This window comes from Scyliorhinus torazame, chromosome 29 (assembly GCF_047496885.1).
Source record: "Scyliorhinus torazame isolate Kashiwa2021f chromosome 29, sScyTor2.1, whole genome shotgun sequence".
In the NCBI taxonomy this organism is placed as follows: Eukaryota; Metazoa; Chordata; class Chondrichthyes; order Carcharhiniformes; family Scyliorhinidae; genus Scyliorhinus; species Scyliorhinus torazame.
In genome coordinates, this window is record NC_092735.1 from 29,165,260 (window position 1) to 29,182,361 (window position 17,102).

The 17,102-nt window shown below is 46.9% G+C and overlaps 1 protein-coding gene across 1 annotated transcript in view; it reads right to left on the minus strand.

The window, feature by feature from the left end:
- The window catches only part of LOC140403978 (excitatory amino acid transporter 2-like), a 189,899-nt gene extending 177,866 nt beyond the window's left edge, over window positions 1-12,033 (minus strand). Inside the window, exon 1 of the mRNA XM_072492288.1 lies at window positions 11,688-12,033. The gene's annotated coding sequence lies outside the window, so the exon portion shown is untranslated. The remainder of the gene's footprint in view (window positions 1-11,687) is intronic.
- Window positions 12,034-17,102: the final 5,069 nt, after the last annotated feature.

Here is a 17,102-nt window from a genome sequence, read left to right on the forward strand (position 1 = left end):
TAACACTCAGTAACATTCCCCACACTCCTCAGTGTAACACTCAGTAACATTCCCCACACTCCTCAGTGTAACACTCAGTAATATTCCCACACACTCAGTGTAACACTCAGTAATATTCCCACACACTCAGTGTGACACTCAGTAATAGTCCCACACACTCAGTGTAACACTCAGTAACATTCCCCACACTTCTCAGTGTAACACTCAATATTATTCCCCACACTCCTCAGTGTAACACTCAGTAACATTCCCCTCACTCCTCAGTGTAACGCTCAGTAACATTCCCCTCACTCTTCAGTGTAACACTCAGTAACATTCCCCACACTCCTCAGTGTAACACTCAGTAACATACCCCACACACTCAGTGTAACACTCGGTAATATTCCCCACACTCCTCAGTGTAACACTCAGTAACATTCCCACACACTCAGTGTAACAATCAGCAATATTCCCACACCCTCAGTGTAACGCTCAGTAACATTCCCCACACTCCTCAGTGTAACATTCAGTAACATACCCCACACTCCTCAGTGTAACTCTCAGTAACATTCCCACACACTCAGTGTAACACTCAGCAATATTCCCACACCCTCAGTGTAACGCTCAGTAACATTCCCCACACTCCTCAGTGTAACACTCAGTAATATTCCCCACACTCCTCAGTGTAACGATCAGTAACGTTCCCTGCACACTCAGTAATATTCCCACACCCTCAGTGTAACACTCAGTAACATTCCCCACACTCCTCAGTGTAACACTCAGTAACATACCCCACACTCCTCAGTGTAACACTCAGTAACATACCCCACACTCCTCAGTGTAACATTCAGTAACATACCCCACACTCCTCAGTGTAACACACAGTAATATTCCCACACACTCCTCAGTGTAACGATCAGTAATATTCCCACACCCTCAGTGTAACACTCAGTAATATTGCCACACCTTCAGTGTAACACTCAATAATATTCCCCTCACTCGTCAGTGTATCACTCAGTAAAATTCCCACACTCCTCAGTGTAGCATTCAGTAATATTCCCCTCACTCCTCAGTGTAACACTCAGTAATATTCCCACACACAGTGTAACACTCAGTAATATTCCCACACACTCAGCGTAACACTCAGTAACATTCCCCACACTCAGCGTAACACTCAGTAACATTCCCCTCACTGCTCAGTGTAACACTCAGTAACATTCCCCTCACTCCTCAGTGTAACGCTCAGTAACATTCCCCTCACTCTTCAGTGTAACACTCAGTAACATTCCCCACACTCCTCAGTGTAACACTCAGTAACATTGCCCACACTGCTCAGTAACACTCAATAACATTCCCCACACTCCTCGGAGCAACACTGAGTAATATTCCCGAAACTCCTCAGGGCAGCACTGAGTAATATTCCCGACACTCCTCAGAGCAACACTGAGTAATATTCCCGACACTCCTCAGAGCAACACTGAGCAATATTCCCGACACTCCTCAGAGCAACACTGAGTAATATTCCCGACACTCCTCAGAGCAACACTGAGTAATATTCCCGACACTCCTCAGAGCAACACTGAGTAATACACCCGACACTCCTCAGAGCAACACTGAGCAATTTTCCCGACACTCCTCAGAGCAACACTGAGTAATATTCCCGACACTCCTCAGGGCAGCACTGAGTAATATTCCCACACCCTCAGTGTAACACTCAGTAATATTCCCCACCCTCCTCAGTGTAACACTCAGTAATATTCCCACACACTACTCAGTGTAACACTCAGTCATATTCCCACACCCTCAGTGTAACGCTCAGTAACATTCCCCACACTCCTCAGTGTAACACTCAGTAACGTACCCCACACTCCTCAGTGTAACACTCAGTAATATTCCCACACACTCCTCAGTGCAACACTCATTAATATTCCCACACCCTCAGAGTAACACTCAGTAATATTCCCCACCCTCCTCAGTGTAACACTCAGTAATATTCCCCTCACTCCTCAGTGTAACTCTCTGTAACATTCCCCACACTCCTCAGTGTAACACTCAGTAACATACCCCACACTCCTCAGTGTAACACTCAGTAACATACCCCACACTCCTCAGTCTAACATTCAGTAACATACCCCACACTCCTCAGTGTAACACTCAGGAACATACCCCACACTCCTCCGTGTAACACTCAATAACATTCCCCTCACTCCTCAGTGTAACTCTCTGTAACATACCCCACACTCCTCAGTGTAACACTCAGAAACATACCCCACACCCTCAGTGTAACACTCAGTAATATTCCCCACACTCCTCAGTGTAACACTCAGTAACATTCCCCTCACTCCTCAGTGTAACACTCAGTAATATTCCCCACACTCCTCAGTGTAACTCTCAGTAACATTCCCACACACTCAGTGTAACACTCAGCAATATTCCCACACCCTCAGTGAAACGCTCAGTAATATTCCCCACACTCCTCAGTGTAACGATCAGTAACATTCCCTGCACACTCAGTAATATTCCCACACCCTCAGTGTAACACTCAATAACATTCCCCTCACTCCTCAGTGTAACTCTCTGTAACATACCCCACACTCCTCAGTGTAACACTCAGAAACATACCCCACACCCTCAGTGTAACACTCAGTAATATTCCTCACACTCCTCAGTGTAACACTCAGTAACATTCCCCTCACTCCTCAGTGTAACACTCAGTAATATTCCCCACACTCCTCAGTGTAACTCTCAGTAACATTCCCACACACTCAGTGTAACACTCAGCAATATTCCCACACCCTCAGTGAAACGCTCAGTAACATTCCCCACACTCCTCAGTGTAACACTCAGTAATATTCCCCACACTCCTCAGTGTAACGATCAGTAACATTCCCTGCACACTCAGTAATATTCCCACACCCTCAGTGTAACACTCAATAATATTCCCTTCACTCCTCAGTGTAACTCTCAGTAATATTCCCACACACTCAGTGTAACACTCAGTAATATTGCCACACCTTTAGTGTAACACTCAATAATATTCCCCCCACTCGTCAGTGTAACACTCAGTAATATTCCCACACTCCTCAGTGTAGCATTCAGTAATATTCCCCTCACTCCTCAGTGTAACACTCAGTAACATTCCCCACACTCCTCAGTGTAACACTCAGTAACATTCCCCACACTCCTCAGTGTAACACTCAGTAATATTCCCACACACTCAGTGTAACACTCAGTAATATTCCCACACACTCAGTGTGACACTCAGTAATAGTCCCACACACTCAGTGTAACACTCAGTAACATTCCCCACACTTCTCAGTGTAACACTCAATATTATTCCCCACACTCCTCAGTGTAACACTCAGTAACATTCCCCTCACTCCTCAGTGTAACGCTCAGTAACATTCCCCTCACTCTTCAGTGTAACACTCAGTAACATTCCCCACACTCCTCAGTGTAACACTCAGTAACATTCCCCACACTCCTCAGTGTAACACTCAGTAATATTCCCACACACTCAGTGTAACACTCAGTAACATTCCCCACACTCCTCAGTGTAACACTCAGTATTATTCCCCACACTCCTCAGTGTAACCCTCAGTAACATTCCCCTCACTCCTCAGTGTAACGCTCAGTAACATTCCCCTCACTCTTCAGTGTAACACTCAGTAACATTCCCCACACTCCTCAGTGTAACACTCAGTTACATTCCCCACACTCCTCAGTGTAACACTCAGTAACATTGCCCACACTGCTCAGTGTAACACTCAATAACATTCCCCACACTCCTCGGAGCAACACTGAGTAATATTCCCGACACTCCTCAGGGCAGCACTGAGTAATATTCCCGACACTCCTCAGAGCAACATTGAGTAATATTCCCGACACTCCTCAGAGCAACACTGAGCAATATTCCCGACACTCCTCAGAGCAACATTGAGTAATATTCCCGACACTCCTCAGAGCAACACTGAGCAATATTCCCAACACTCCTCAGAGCAACACTGAGTAATATTCCCGACACTCCTCAGAGCAACACTGAGTAATATTCCCGACACTCCTCAGAGCAACACTGAGTCATATTCCCGACACGCCTCAGAGCAACCCTGAGCAATATTCCCGACACTCCTCAGAGCAACACTGAGTAATATTCCCAACACTCCTCAGAGCAACACTGAGTAAAATTCCCGACACTCCTCAGGGCAGCACTGAGTAATATTCCCGACACTCCTCAGAGCAACACTGAGTAATATTCCCGACACTCCTCAGAGCAACACTGACCAATATTCCCGACACTCCTCAGAGCAACACTGAGTAATATTCCCGACACTCTTCAGAGCAACACTGAGTAATATTCCCGACACTCCTCAGAGCAATACTCAATAATATTTCCCACACTCCTCAGTGTAACACTCAATAACGTTCTCTGCTCAGGGTGTCACAGATGCTTATACATAAGGGGAATGCCAGCCATGGTCTGGAATTACTCTACTCAGTATATATACCATCAAATGCCCATTCTGGACCTCTAGGCAATGCCACATTTACCATTCCTCCCCTTAGAATTAGTTTCTATCTCAATTGTCTCTGGTTTGATGAATGTGGATAATTATCTTGGTTAGTTTCTCAAAGAAAATTCCCCAGGGAGAGGAGCTCTTTCCTGTTAATGAAGCGCACTCCCGGATCTCCCGGGAGTGACATCTATTACTCTGGGGTATCAAGGCGATGGCAGAGAATCCTTCTGCACGGGAATCATTTTGGGCCTGGTCCAGGTCAAAGTTTATGTAGCCGGCTGCCCGGGCAAACCTGGCATCCACAACTTCACGGATGCTCTTGTGGGCTCCTGGTTGTGATTTGCAGCCCAAGTCCCTGTTCGAGCCCTGGAATTATCCTGAGGCATAAACGTTCTGGGCTCCAGTGACCTTAGCCGCCACTGGGAACGGTAGCTCTCCTCCTCCACGGGGTGCCAAGTCCGTGAGGACACGGCGGACGTGCCGCACCATCGCCTTGTTGAGGTGGAGCTTTGCGCACGGTGAAGTCGAGACATCCTGAGTGAGTGAGACAGCCAGAGTGGGAATTGGAACTTGGTAATTAGGTGCAGAGTGGGAGGAGGTGCTTTTCTCTTTTTGGTTTGTGTTCTTCTTCTGGCTTTGTAACTGTTAATCTGCAGTGAGAGATCCAGAGTGCATCCCGGGAAGCAGGGAGCAAAACCAGGTAGCATCCTGGGAAGGTAGGTGATATTAAAACCTACCTTGGCATCTGTGGTGAAAGTGAAGGTCAGTGGTATGTGAAAGTAAGAATTTAAAGTTTAAAATCCAATTCGGTACAATAAGGAGAAATATAAAAACAAGTTTAAAAAAATAATAACAATAATATATAAGTTAATTTAAGGGTTAAGACATGTCAGGAGAACTCAGACCTGTGTCATGCTCCACGTGTGCGATGTGGGACTTCAGGGGCCCTTTCACTGTTCCTCAACTGTTTCACCATAAAGTCTTTGCTCCCAGTCTACCTTAGCTAGTTCTTCTCTCATCCCATTGTAATCTCCTTTGTTTAAGCACAAAACACTAGTGTTTGATTTTACCTTCTCACCCTCCATCTGTATTTTAAATTCCACCATATTATGATCGCTCCTTCCGAGAGGATCCCTAACCATGAGATCATTAATCAATCCTGTCTCATTACACAGGACCAAATCTAGGATTGTTTGTTCCCTCGTAGGTTCCATTACATACTGTTCTAGGAAACTATCGCGGATACATTCTATAAACTCCTCCTCAAGGCTGCCTTGACCAACCTGGTTAAACCAATCAACATGTAGATTAAAATCCCCCATGATAACTGCTGTACCATTTCTACATGCATCAGTTATTTCTTTGTTTATTTCCTGCCCCACCATAATGTTACTATTTGGTGGCCTATAGACTACTCCTATTTTCGCCTTACTATTCGTGATTTCCGCCCAAATGGATTCAACCTTATCCTCCATAGCACCGATGTCATCCCTTACTATTGCCCGGATGTCATCCTTAAATAACAGAGTTATATCACCTCCTCGGTCCCCATGGCAGCCATTCCAATGGCTTCACATTTTTAGACAGGTGACCACTCACTGAGGGCTGGAGGTGTGTGTGTGTGTGTGTGGGGGGGGGGTTCTTCAAAGCAATTTTGGACACTCCAATCACTCCAATGTGGTGAAAGGTGCTGTGTAAATGTCATTCTTTCCTTCCATTGACCGAAACCGGAGCACAGTTTCAACCCCCCCCCCCCCCCCACCCCCACCACCACCCCGTTAATCCATGGGAGTCCCAACTGTACCTTCCTCACACACTCTTCCACCTCCTCTCCAAAAAAGTCCTGTCTGCCGACACCACCCCCCCCCCTCGTGACTTGCCGCCCCGCCCTATCCCCCTGTCCCTGTAACCCAACGACCTAGCCCACACATCTTTGGACTGTGGGAGGAAACCGGAGCACCCGGAGGAAACCCACGCAGACACGGGGAGAACGTGCAGACTCCGCACAGACAGTGACCCAAGCCGGGAATCGAACCCAGGTCCCTATGGGCAGCATGTTGCACAGCGGTTAGCACTGTTGCTTCACAGCCCCCATCCCCTGCCCCCAAATTGACTGATTCCCTCATTGATACTTCCCCCCCGTGTCTGCGTGGGTTTCCTCCGGGTGCACCGGTTTCCCCCCCACAGTCCAAAGATGCGCAGGTTAGGTGGATTGGCCACGATCAATGCGCAGGGTTACATCGATAGGGCAGGGGGGGGGGGTGGGGGCAGGGGGGAGTTGGCCTAGGTAGGGTGCTCTTTCGGAGGGTCGGTGCAGACTCGATGGACCGAATGGCCTCCTTCTGCACTGTAGGAATTCCATGATTCAATGAAAAAAATGCTTCATTGGCTGAATAACCTTCTGGTTTCCCCCAGTGGCCGAACAAAATGCCAATTCCGCCTCAAAAAAGCAAAATGTAAATAAGAAATTTATTTCCGCTAGCCATTAGAGCACGGTGAAAGGATTAAATGCAGCTCGCAAGAATGATTTATTCCTTGCAACAGGGGGATGTCCTGCGTTTGTCCGTGGAATCAGGGATCAGGCCTGGCCTGTGAACAGGATTAGAGTCATCCAAGCATAAAACCAAGGCTAGCATCTGGGAGCGCGGCAATGCCACTGATCCTCACTAAGAAAGCTTTCCATATCCCTCCCAACTTTTCTGTTAAATAATCTGCAAACTAATCCTGTCCCTTGCAGCTCTTAAAGGGGCTGTGCACCCTCTCGATTCCCAGTTCAGAGAGAACGGCAGAGGCGATTTATAAACCTGCGCCTCTCTTTCGCACGGTGCCGCGTCTCAGAGGGTTAAATTCCGGGGGCGGGTTGCACGCACTCAAATCAACTTCGGTAGGGGGGGGGGGGGGGGGGGCGATGAGAGGGTTTTTCCTCTCATCCCCTCTATACCTCCAGCCTTTTGCCTTAAATCTGTGCCCCTCCTGGTCACTGATCCCCCTCCAAGGGGAATTTTTTCTTCCTGTCTACCCTAGATACGCCCCTCATCATTTTATACATCTCAATTATGTCCCCCCTCAGTCTCCTCTGCTCCAAGGAAAACAACCCCAGTCCACCCAATCTCTCTTCGTAACGAAAACGCTCCAGCCCGGGCAACACCCTGGCAAATCTCCTCTGCACCCTTCCCAGTGCTATCACACCCCTCCCACTGCCACTGGGGACTCAATTATTAATCGGCACAACAAAGTCACGTCCCCTTTGATCCAGGGAGACAAACACACGTGTATGCAGGCAAGCTATTTCAGTTTGTTTCTGTCGAACGACACAGCAGAGAAGGAGACCAATCCGTCGGAGGATCGTTTATATCCGAAACGTTCACTCTGTTTCTCTCTCCTCAGACGCTGCCCGACCTGCTGAGTTCATCCAGCATTTTCTGCTTTTATTTCAGATTTCCAGCGTCTGCCGTATTTTGCTTTTATTACCATCCAGCCCAACTTCCCCCCACTGGCTCTTTGCGATTGGGATCCCGTCAGTCTCACCTCCCTTCAACTATTTTTCTTTTTCAACTATTTATCCAGTTTCCTGGTTGCTGTTGAACTTCATTCCAACACCGGTGCAGTCAGAACATTCCAGGTCATACCAAGCTCAGTGCGTAAAAATAGAAGTCAATTTTACTCACCTCCCTCTGTTTGCTTCTTGTCAATTATTTTAAATCTGCGTATTCTGGTTAACCGTACCTCCTGCCAGTGAGAACAACTACTCGCCAGCTACTCACGGCAAAACTCCTCTTAGTTTGGAGTCCCTCATAATTGGACCTTCTCTAAGGTCAATAGGGAGTGATGAGGAGACTTAGGGCGGCACGGGGAGTGGGGGGGCACAGTGGTTAGCATTGCCGCCTCACAGCTCCAGGGACCCAGGTTCAACTCCGGCCTCGTGTGACTGTCTGTCTGGAGTTTGCACGTTCTCCACGTGTCTGCGTGGGTTTCCTCCGGGTGCTCCGGTTTCCTCCCGCAGTCCAAAGGTGTGCAGGTTAGGTGGATTGGCCACGCTAAATTCCCCCTTTGTGCCCAAAAGGTTAGGTGGGGGTTACTGGGTTACGGGGATAGGGCGGAGGCTTGGGCCTAAGTAGGGGCCTCTTTCCAAGGGCCGGTGGAGACTCGATGGGCCGAATGGCCTCCTTCTGCACTGGAGGGAATCTATGATTCTATGATCCCTCAGAAATCTGCCTTGTGATTGGCTAACTGGAAGGAAGCACCCTCGTACTAATAAACTATTTTACAGCAACCAAAGAGAAAATGCTGGAAAATCTCGGCAGGTCTGGCAGCATCTGTAGGGAGAGAAAAGAGCTAACGTTTCGAGTCCAGGTCCTTTGTCAAAGCGCCGCCACATGAAGACACTCGACATCTCTCTCCAGCAGCACCGTTTTACTCTCTCTCAAAAGGCTTTGACAAAGGGTCATCTGGACTCGAAACGTCAGCTCTTTTCTCTTCCTACAGATGCTGCCAGATCTGCTGAGATTTTCCAGCATTTTCTCTTTGGTTTCAGATTCCAGCATCCTCAGTAATTTGCTTTGAACTATTTTACAGATATTGGTTCTTACACATAGATATCGTTGGATGACCCCCTTGTCACCTTCATTTCCAAATTTCAAATTCCACCCTTTATTTCAACAGTACAGAAGTAAATCCTATCTAATATGACGGCAGGGAATTCATTAAGAACTTGGTAGGCCTTTGCGTCACAGTCACTAATAGTCATTTCCAGGTTATTGAATCGAAATGTTAAGTATCTCAATAAAAGCTTTATCAATAGTAGGGCACAGATAAAGGCTGATTCCCACATTAGAAGAGCACTTGTAATGTGAAGCAACCCTTAATCTTAAGTAACAGTAGTCAGAAAATTACATTTTGCTGGTTCTAAAACAGCATTCCCTTTTCCCTTGCCAGGACTGTCAAATGGAGGAATTCCTAAGCTCATGTTGATTCAGAACTAAAATTCCTAACTTCATGTTCAGTCACATATTAAATTCCCCTGTTTGTGCATTCAATGATATGGGTTTTCATAAGTCACATTTAAAGTTTCTACATTTTTGGAAAGCCATAGTTTATATTCCTGAATGCCAGGTGGTGAAGGATAGAAATTGTGCCAGCCTTTGCACACTGCTATGAGTGTTTACTTACAGAGATGCACATTACAAGCTCATATCTCCTAACCCAACAACCACAGTTTCTGTCTATTCCTAACTCGGGGCACAAATGAATCCCCACTTAATGCTCATTACCTGCATGTAATTAAACATAATTTATATACAATCGACGTTATGTTCTGATCATACTTAGTCATATTTTACATTCATTTCAAGTTATATTTTCAAAGATTATAATCATGTTAAGTGATGTTTGAAATCATTACATTCATGTTAAGTCCTACTTAAAATTCCTAAAAGTTCCTGTTAAGTTATATTTTACTGTATTCATCTTAAGCCCTATTTAAAATTCTTAAGTTCCTGTTAAATCACGTATTACTACATTCATCTTACATCATACATAAAATTCCTGCATTCCTGTTAAGTTGCATTGAATATATTCATTTTAAATCATACTTAAAATTACTAAGTTTATGTTAAGTCATATTTACTATATTCATCTCAAATCATACTTAACATTACAAAGTTTCTGTTAAGTCGTATTCACGATATCCATCTTAAATCATACTTAAAATTCCTACTTTTCTGTTGAATCACATTTACAATGTTCATCTTAAATCATACTTAAAATTACTAAGTTTCTGTTAAGTCGCATTTACTACATTCATCTTAAATCATACATAAAATTCCTACGTTCCTGTTAATCGCATTTCATATATTCATCTTAAATCATACTTAAAATTACTAAGTTTCTGTTAAGTCGCATTTAATATATTCATCTTAAATCATACTTAAAATTATTAAGTTTCTGTTAAGTCGCATTTAATATATTCATCTTAAATCATACTTAAAATTACTAAGTTTCTGTTAAGTCGTATTTACTATATTCATCTTCAATCATACTTAAAATTCCTACGTTCCAGTGAAGTCACATTTTACGATATTCATTTTAAATCATAATTAAAATGACTAAGTTTCTGTTAAGTCCTATTTTACTATATTCATCTTAAATCATATTTAAAATTCTTACGATCTTGCTAAGTCCTATTTTACTTCACCCAATCATTTAGATGTGATTGTATTCAAGTTTTGACCCCTTACATACAACAGAGAGAAAAACTAAATTCATTAGGTTTTTTTTTTCCATTTCCATTGTACTCTTGGGTAGGTGCTTTCCTCAGATAGGGGCTGAGTAATGTTCGCCATCAAAAATCAAAGCAAGGGGCAGCACGGTGGTGCAGTGGGTTAGCCCTGGAGCCTCACGGCGCTGAGGTCCCAGGTTCGATCCAGGCTCTGGGTCACTGTCCGTGTGGAGTTTGCACATTCTCCCCATGTTTGCGTGGGTTTCGCCCCCACAACCCAAAGATGTGCAGAGTACGCTAAATTGCCCTTAATTGGAAAAATTAATTGTGTACTCGAAAAAAAAATTTTTAAATCAAAGGCAATGCCAAAGGGAAAAATAAACTCAATCGGCGAGTCATAGAATTATCATAGCATTTACAGTGCAGAAGGAGGCCATTCGGCCCATCAAGTCTGCACCGGCTCTTGGAAAGAGCACCCTACCCAAGGTCAACACCTCCACCCTATCCCCATCACCCAGTAACCCCACCCAACACTAAGGGCAATTTTGGACACTAAGGGCAATTTATCATGGCCAATCCATCTAACCTGCACATCTTTGGACTGTGGGAGGAAACCGGAGCACCCGGAGGAAACCCACGCACACACGGGGAGGATGTGCAGACTCCGCACAGACAGTGACCCAAGCCGGAATCGAACCTGGGACCCTGGAGCTGTGAAGCAATTGTGCTAACCACAATGCTACCGTGCTGAAGATCTGATCCAAATAAAAACTGTTGAAAACTCAGGCACACATCCGACAGATTATAATCCTCGGTGGAACCCACTCATCTCTCTCTCTCTCACACACACACACACACTCTTTCCCCTCTTTCTATCTATGTCTCTCTCTCCTCCTCCGTCTCCTTCTCTCCCTCCACTTAAAACCTGTCGTACCCAAACCTTCCCTCCCGCGCGAAAGGCAGAAGAACAAAGTCACCTCTGCAGTTCCTGGTTTGTCCGCAGCGAAGACAACTACATTCCAGATGTGAGGGCGAGGGGAGGACAATCGCAGCATCAAATAACCGCCGGCTTCTGCGTCAGTGGTCACACATGCTCACAGAATACATTAATCCAAATCAATTTGGAAGGGGGCCGACCCGCGATCTCTTCAAACCCACGGCCTCCCCGGCGCCTCGGAGGGTGGGCTTTGAGAGAACCTGGGCACCTCTTTGGGGAGCCCAATTCAATCCACTGCCTGGATTGAATGGGGAGCGGAAGGCAATTGAATCGGGCACTGGGTGTGCCGGGTGTGTGTACATTTGGGGTGTGTTAGGGAGCTAGAAAGTGAACGAGAGAGGCAGAGAGAAATAAACGAGGAAACTGCTAGGATGGCAGATGGATACAGTTGACGAACAAGGGATTAGATGGGCAGATTAAAGGGGCTGTGTGCACGGATTAATAGCAAAACAATGCAATGCAGCACATGGAACGCGCATGGAGTGGTGTATGGAAATACACACGAGTTCCAGTCAGGTCATTAAGAGACATCACAGTAACTTCATTTGAAGCCGACTTGTGACAATAAGCGATTTTCATTTCAAAAATAGCCCCCAGTCCGAGCTTGTACTTTGCTTTCAGGAGGGGCAACAGTCTCAAAGAGAAAGAGGGACAGTGGGATCATAGGATCTCTGCAGTGCAGAAGGAGGCCATTCGGCCCGTCGAGTCTGCACCGACTCTCTGAAAGGTAACGCAAGCGGACAAGCTAAAGCAGATATAAAAATGAAACCAAATAGAAAGGAACAGCAGGTGCAGAAGAGGGTACAAACCTGGGACTCGGTTCTGTTGACTCAGGGAGCATGCACAAAAAAAGCCACATGTCCATCTTTTCTTTAACACATCACTGGCCCTTTTTAAAAATTCATCCATGGGATGTGTTTGTCACTGACTGGGTCAGCATTCATAGAACATAGAACATTACAGCGCAGTACAGGCCATTCGGCCCTCGATGTTGCGCCGACCTGTGAAACCACTCTAAAGCCCATCTACACTATTCCCTTATCGTCCATATGTCTATCCAATGACCATTTGAATGCCCTTAGTGTTGGCGAGTTCACTACTGTTGCAGGCAGGGCATTCCACGCCCTTAATACTCTCTGAGTAAAGAACTATTGCCCATCCTTGGACTGAGCGGCCTGCTAGGCCATTTCAGAGGGCATTTAAGAGTCAACCACATTTGCTGTGGGTCTGACCTGCCAAATACGGCACCACAGGACAACCCCTGGCCACGCCCCCACCAGTCCCCTCCAGCTCTCACGGAAGCCCCCCCCCCCCCTCCCCCCGGCCAGCAGGCCAGCTCCCGCCCGACTTTTGCGGCGCTGGACATAGTCCGCAATCGCCACGCCAAGTTCCCGGCCGCTCAGACCACACGTCAACCCCGCGGTGGGGAACTCGGCCCACTGGGGACGGAGCATCGGGGGAGGGCCTTCAGGTGATGCACCAACGGCGTTCCAAAGGCGCGTGGCGCGATTACGCCATTTCGGAGGGGGTGGAGAGTCGGAAACCGGCGTCAAGCCTGCCTATTTCCTCCCCTCTTCCTATCTCCCCTCCTCCCCCTTCTCCCCTTTCCTTTCCTTGGTTCTTGCGGTCTCTCTGTGCCCCCCTTGCTCGGCTGGCAATTGGCGGCACCACCCACAGCTGTATTTACACATTTTGAGATTCGGGATGAAGAGAAATTTTTTTATTCAGAGGGCTGGAACCCTTCTAGAATAGTCTACCTCAGAGCTCAGTGGATAATCAGTCATTGAAGGATTCTTGGATACTGAGGGAGTCCAGGGATAGGGCAGGGGAATGGAGTTGGTGTTGAAAATCAGCCATGATAGTATTGAATGGCGGAGTTGACTTGAAGGGCTGAATGGCCTACTCCTCCTCCTATTTCTGTGTCCAACCATCAAGTCCTGAGGTACCACTGTCTTGGCGTGCATAATAAATTGACGTCCTCATAAAAACAGCACCAGTGCTTAAGGCAAAAAAGTGCAAGTTTTTAAACAAGCTACAAGACAAATAGTTCAAGGTTGACTGATTGAATATCTAACCTGTAATAAATCTGGCAAAAGTAACACAAACATAGCCCCGTAAATAAGGAAGCATCGAAGATTTAAAATAAAAGGATAGAAAGAGTCAATGTCATTCAATGCGTTGAAAAGCTACATCCTGAGAGAAAGAATGTGGGGTAAGTAAAGGGGGAACGAGGGACATCACGGCACGTAGAGAGGAGGTGGGACAAGGGGCCAGGAATGGAAGTTTCTGGAAGCGCCACAGTTCAAGAGGGCTGATTAAAGTGTAATGGAGCCGATGGAAGGGACTGAGCTGGGGAATTCCCAAGCGGGAGGAGCAGGGATGGATAGGTGCCCGATAGGGTTGCCAACCAGACGTCGGGAGTCGAAGGTTTAATCCCCCGGTCGTCATAGGCAGCTAAAACCCTGGAGCGGAGAGGTGAGGGCGACTCTTCCCAAGATCTCCCTAAGATGGTTTTTAAAAATGTTTGAGGTAAGGGAGGGAGATTGGGGGAAGAGAAACGGCCCATAGTGGGCCGGATCTCGAATAACGACGAGTCAGAATACAGGAGCGAGATAGAGAACCTAGTGGAGTGGTGCAGCGACAACAATCTCTCCCTCAATGCCAGCAAAACTAAAGAGCTGGTCATTGACTTCAGGAAGCAAAGTACTGTACACACCCCTGTCAGCATCAACGGGGCCGAGGTGGAGATGGTTAGCAGTTTCAAATTCCTAGGGGTGAACATCTCCAAAAATCACAGCCTGGTATGGCAACTGCTCGGCCCAGGACCGCAAAAAACTTCAGAGAGTCGTGAACACAGCCCAGTCCATCACACGAACCTGCCTCCCATCCATTGATTCCATCTACACCTCCCGCTGCCTGGGGAAAGCGGGCAGTATAATCAAAGACCCCTCCCACCCGGCGTACTCACTCTTCCAACTTCTTCCATCGGGCAGGAGATACAGAAGTCTGAGAACACGCACGAACAGACTCAAAAACAGCTTCTTCCCCGCTGTTACCAGACTCCTAAATGACCCTCTTATGGACTGACTTCATTAACACTACACCCTGTATGCTTCACCCGATGCCGGTGCTTATGTAGTTACATTGTATACCTTGTGTTGCCCTATTATGTATTTTCTTTTATTCCCTTTTCTTCCCATGTACTTAATGATCTGTTGAGCTGCTCGCAGAAAAATACTTTTCACTGTACCTCGGTACACGTGACAATAAACAAACCCAATCCAATCCAAACATTGCTCCGGCTGAAAATCTGGAACGGTCCAATTGGACGTGGGTAGGCGGGGCACCATGAGGATGGGCATGTCGGGCAGTGAGCAGCGAGGGGGTGGGGGAGGGGTGGTGGAAGGCTGCTAGCGCATGTGATGAAATCTCCAACAATGCAAGCAACCTGAATTGGCAAGTGTTGTGACAGACCTGCTGGCAACCTTTGTACCTTGTTCAAGCTGGTAGACAGGATAAGACTGGAAAGCCCCATGTTTGAAAATTCCTTTCTGTGTCAGGCCAGGGGGGGTTTTCGTTCCAAGATTATTTGCATTGAACGCAGGCCAACCAGGCAGACAGATACAGAGCTCTGTTCCCAATACAAAAAATACAAAAGTGCTGGAAAATTCAGCAGATCTGGGGGCATCTCTGGAGAGAGGGAGTCACGGTTATCCTTTCGAGTAAATTATGACTCTTTATTGAAATGGTTCACACCTTCCCCCCCAGTACTGCCAATATTCATTATCTCTCTCTATTGTCCATCGCGCTGAACATTGAACATACAGTGCAGAAGGAGGCCATTCGGCCCATCGAGTCTGCACCGACCCACTTAAGCCCTCACTTCCCCCGTAACCCAATAACCCCTCCTAACCTTTTTGGACACTAAGGGCAATTTATCATGGCCAATTTAACCTGCACGTCTTTGGACTGTGGGAGGAAACCCGAGCACCCGGAGGAAACCCACGCAGACACGGGAAGAATGTGCTAACTCCGCACAGACAGTGACCCAGCGGGGAATCGAACCTGGGCCCCGGCGCTGTGAAGCCACAGTGCTATCCACTTGTGCTACCGTGCTGGTTTCAATATTCTCCCTTGTTCTCTCTGACTGATGATCATTTTTAAAATATTCATTCATTGGATGCGGGCATCGCTTGGCAAGGCCACTCCTTAATTGCCCTTGAACTGAGTGGCTTGCTAGACCTTTTTAGTTAAGAGTCAACCACATTGCTGTGGGTCTGGAGTCACATGTAGGCCAGACCGGGTAAGGACGGCAGATTTCCATCCCTGAAGGGAAGATTTCCATCCAGTGCTGATGGCGAATTTCAGATGGGACCTTCTTAATGTAACTCCCTTGCATTTGCCTTCCATGCAGGGAATAGTTACACAATGCACCTGCACATGCCTGGGGTTGTCCGATGCCACCATGATCAAATATGGGACAAGAAAGGGAGAGATAATGGAATGGAAGTGGGAATATTTAACCCCGTGACCATTGAGTTTCTTCAGAGCTGAGTTCAGTCCGAATTAATCCAAATACAGTTCAGTAAACCAGCCGCATTCCTGCTCCCCGTTGGACTGGGAGATACAGCGCATTCAGCATTGAAACAGGGAACTGATGACATTGTGGGTCTTTCACATCCGGAGCTTTAGCTCAAAGCCAACGCAGCAGATATTTCGGTTGGGAGTGTATAAAACGGGTCCCAATCACTTCCTCTCCAGCGAAGTTAAAGAAGTTAGAAATAAGAGCAGCAGCCGATCATGTGGCCCTTTAGTCTGATCCAGCATCCAAATAATCTCCCACCCCAACTCTCGTTTAGTGCCGGATCCCTCGATTCCCAAGGATCTATCGACATCAGCCCTGAACGCACTAACTGACCGAGTCTCTGGCCTAGAGAATTCCAAAGATTCACGACCTTTTGAGGAAAGAAATTTCTCCTCATCCCAAATGTTGATCCCATACACTTGAGAGGGAGTTTTACTAACCGCACTGCCAGCTGATGAAGGCCATTAATCACATTTATTACGCCCAACCGTGCGATTCCCTCACTCAGTCCTCGCCACCTCAATCCTCAATTTAAAACCCACATCTTTGCCTCAGCTTTCATTCACCCCTGTCTGAACCTTCTTTCTCCAGCTCTGCATTGGTTAGTATTTTTCCTCACATCTCTTGAGGAGCACCTCAAGGTCGACTCGTCGCTTAAAGTTTCAAGTCTCGCTCGGTGTCGTTGTGCCTTTTCGATGCTTCGGCAGAAGGTGGATGGGGGAGGTTACCCGTGCGCACAACTCCATCTCCGCCCGGCCTTTGACAGCACCATCCTGACTTGGAAAGATGTCGTCACTCCTCCGCGGGTCC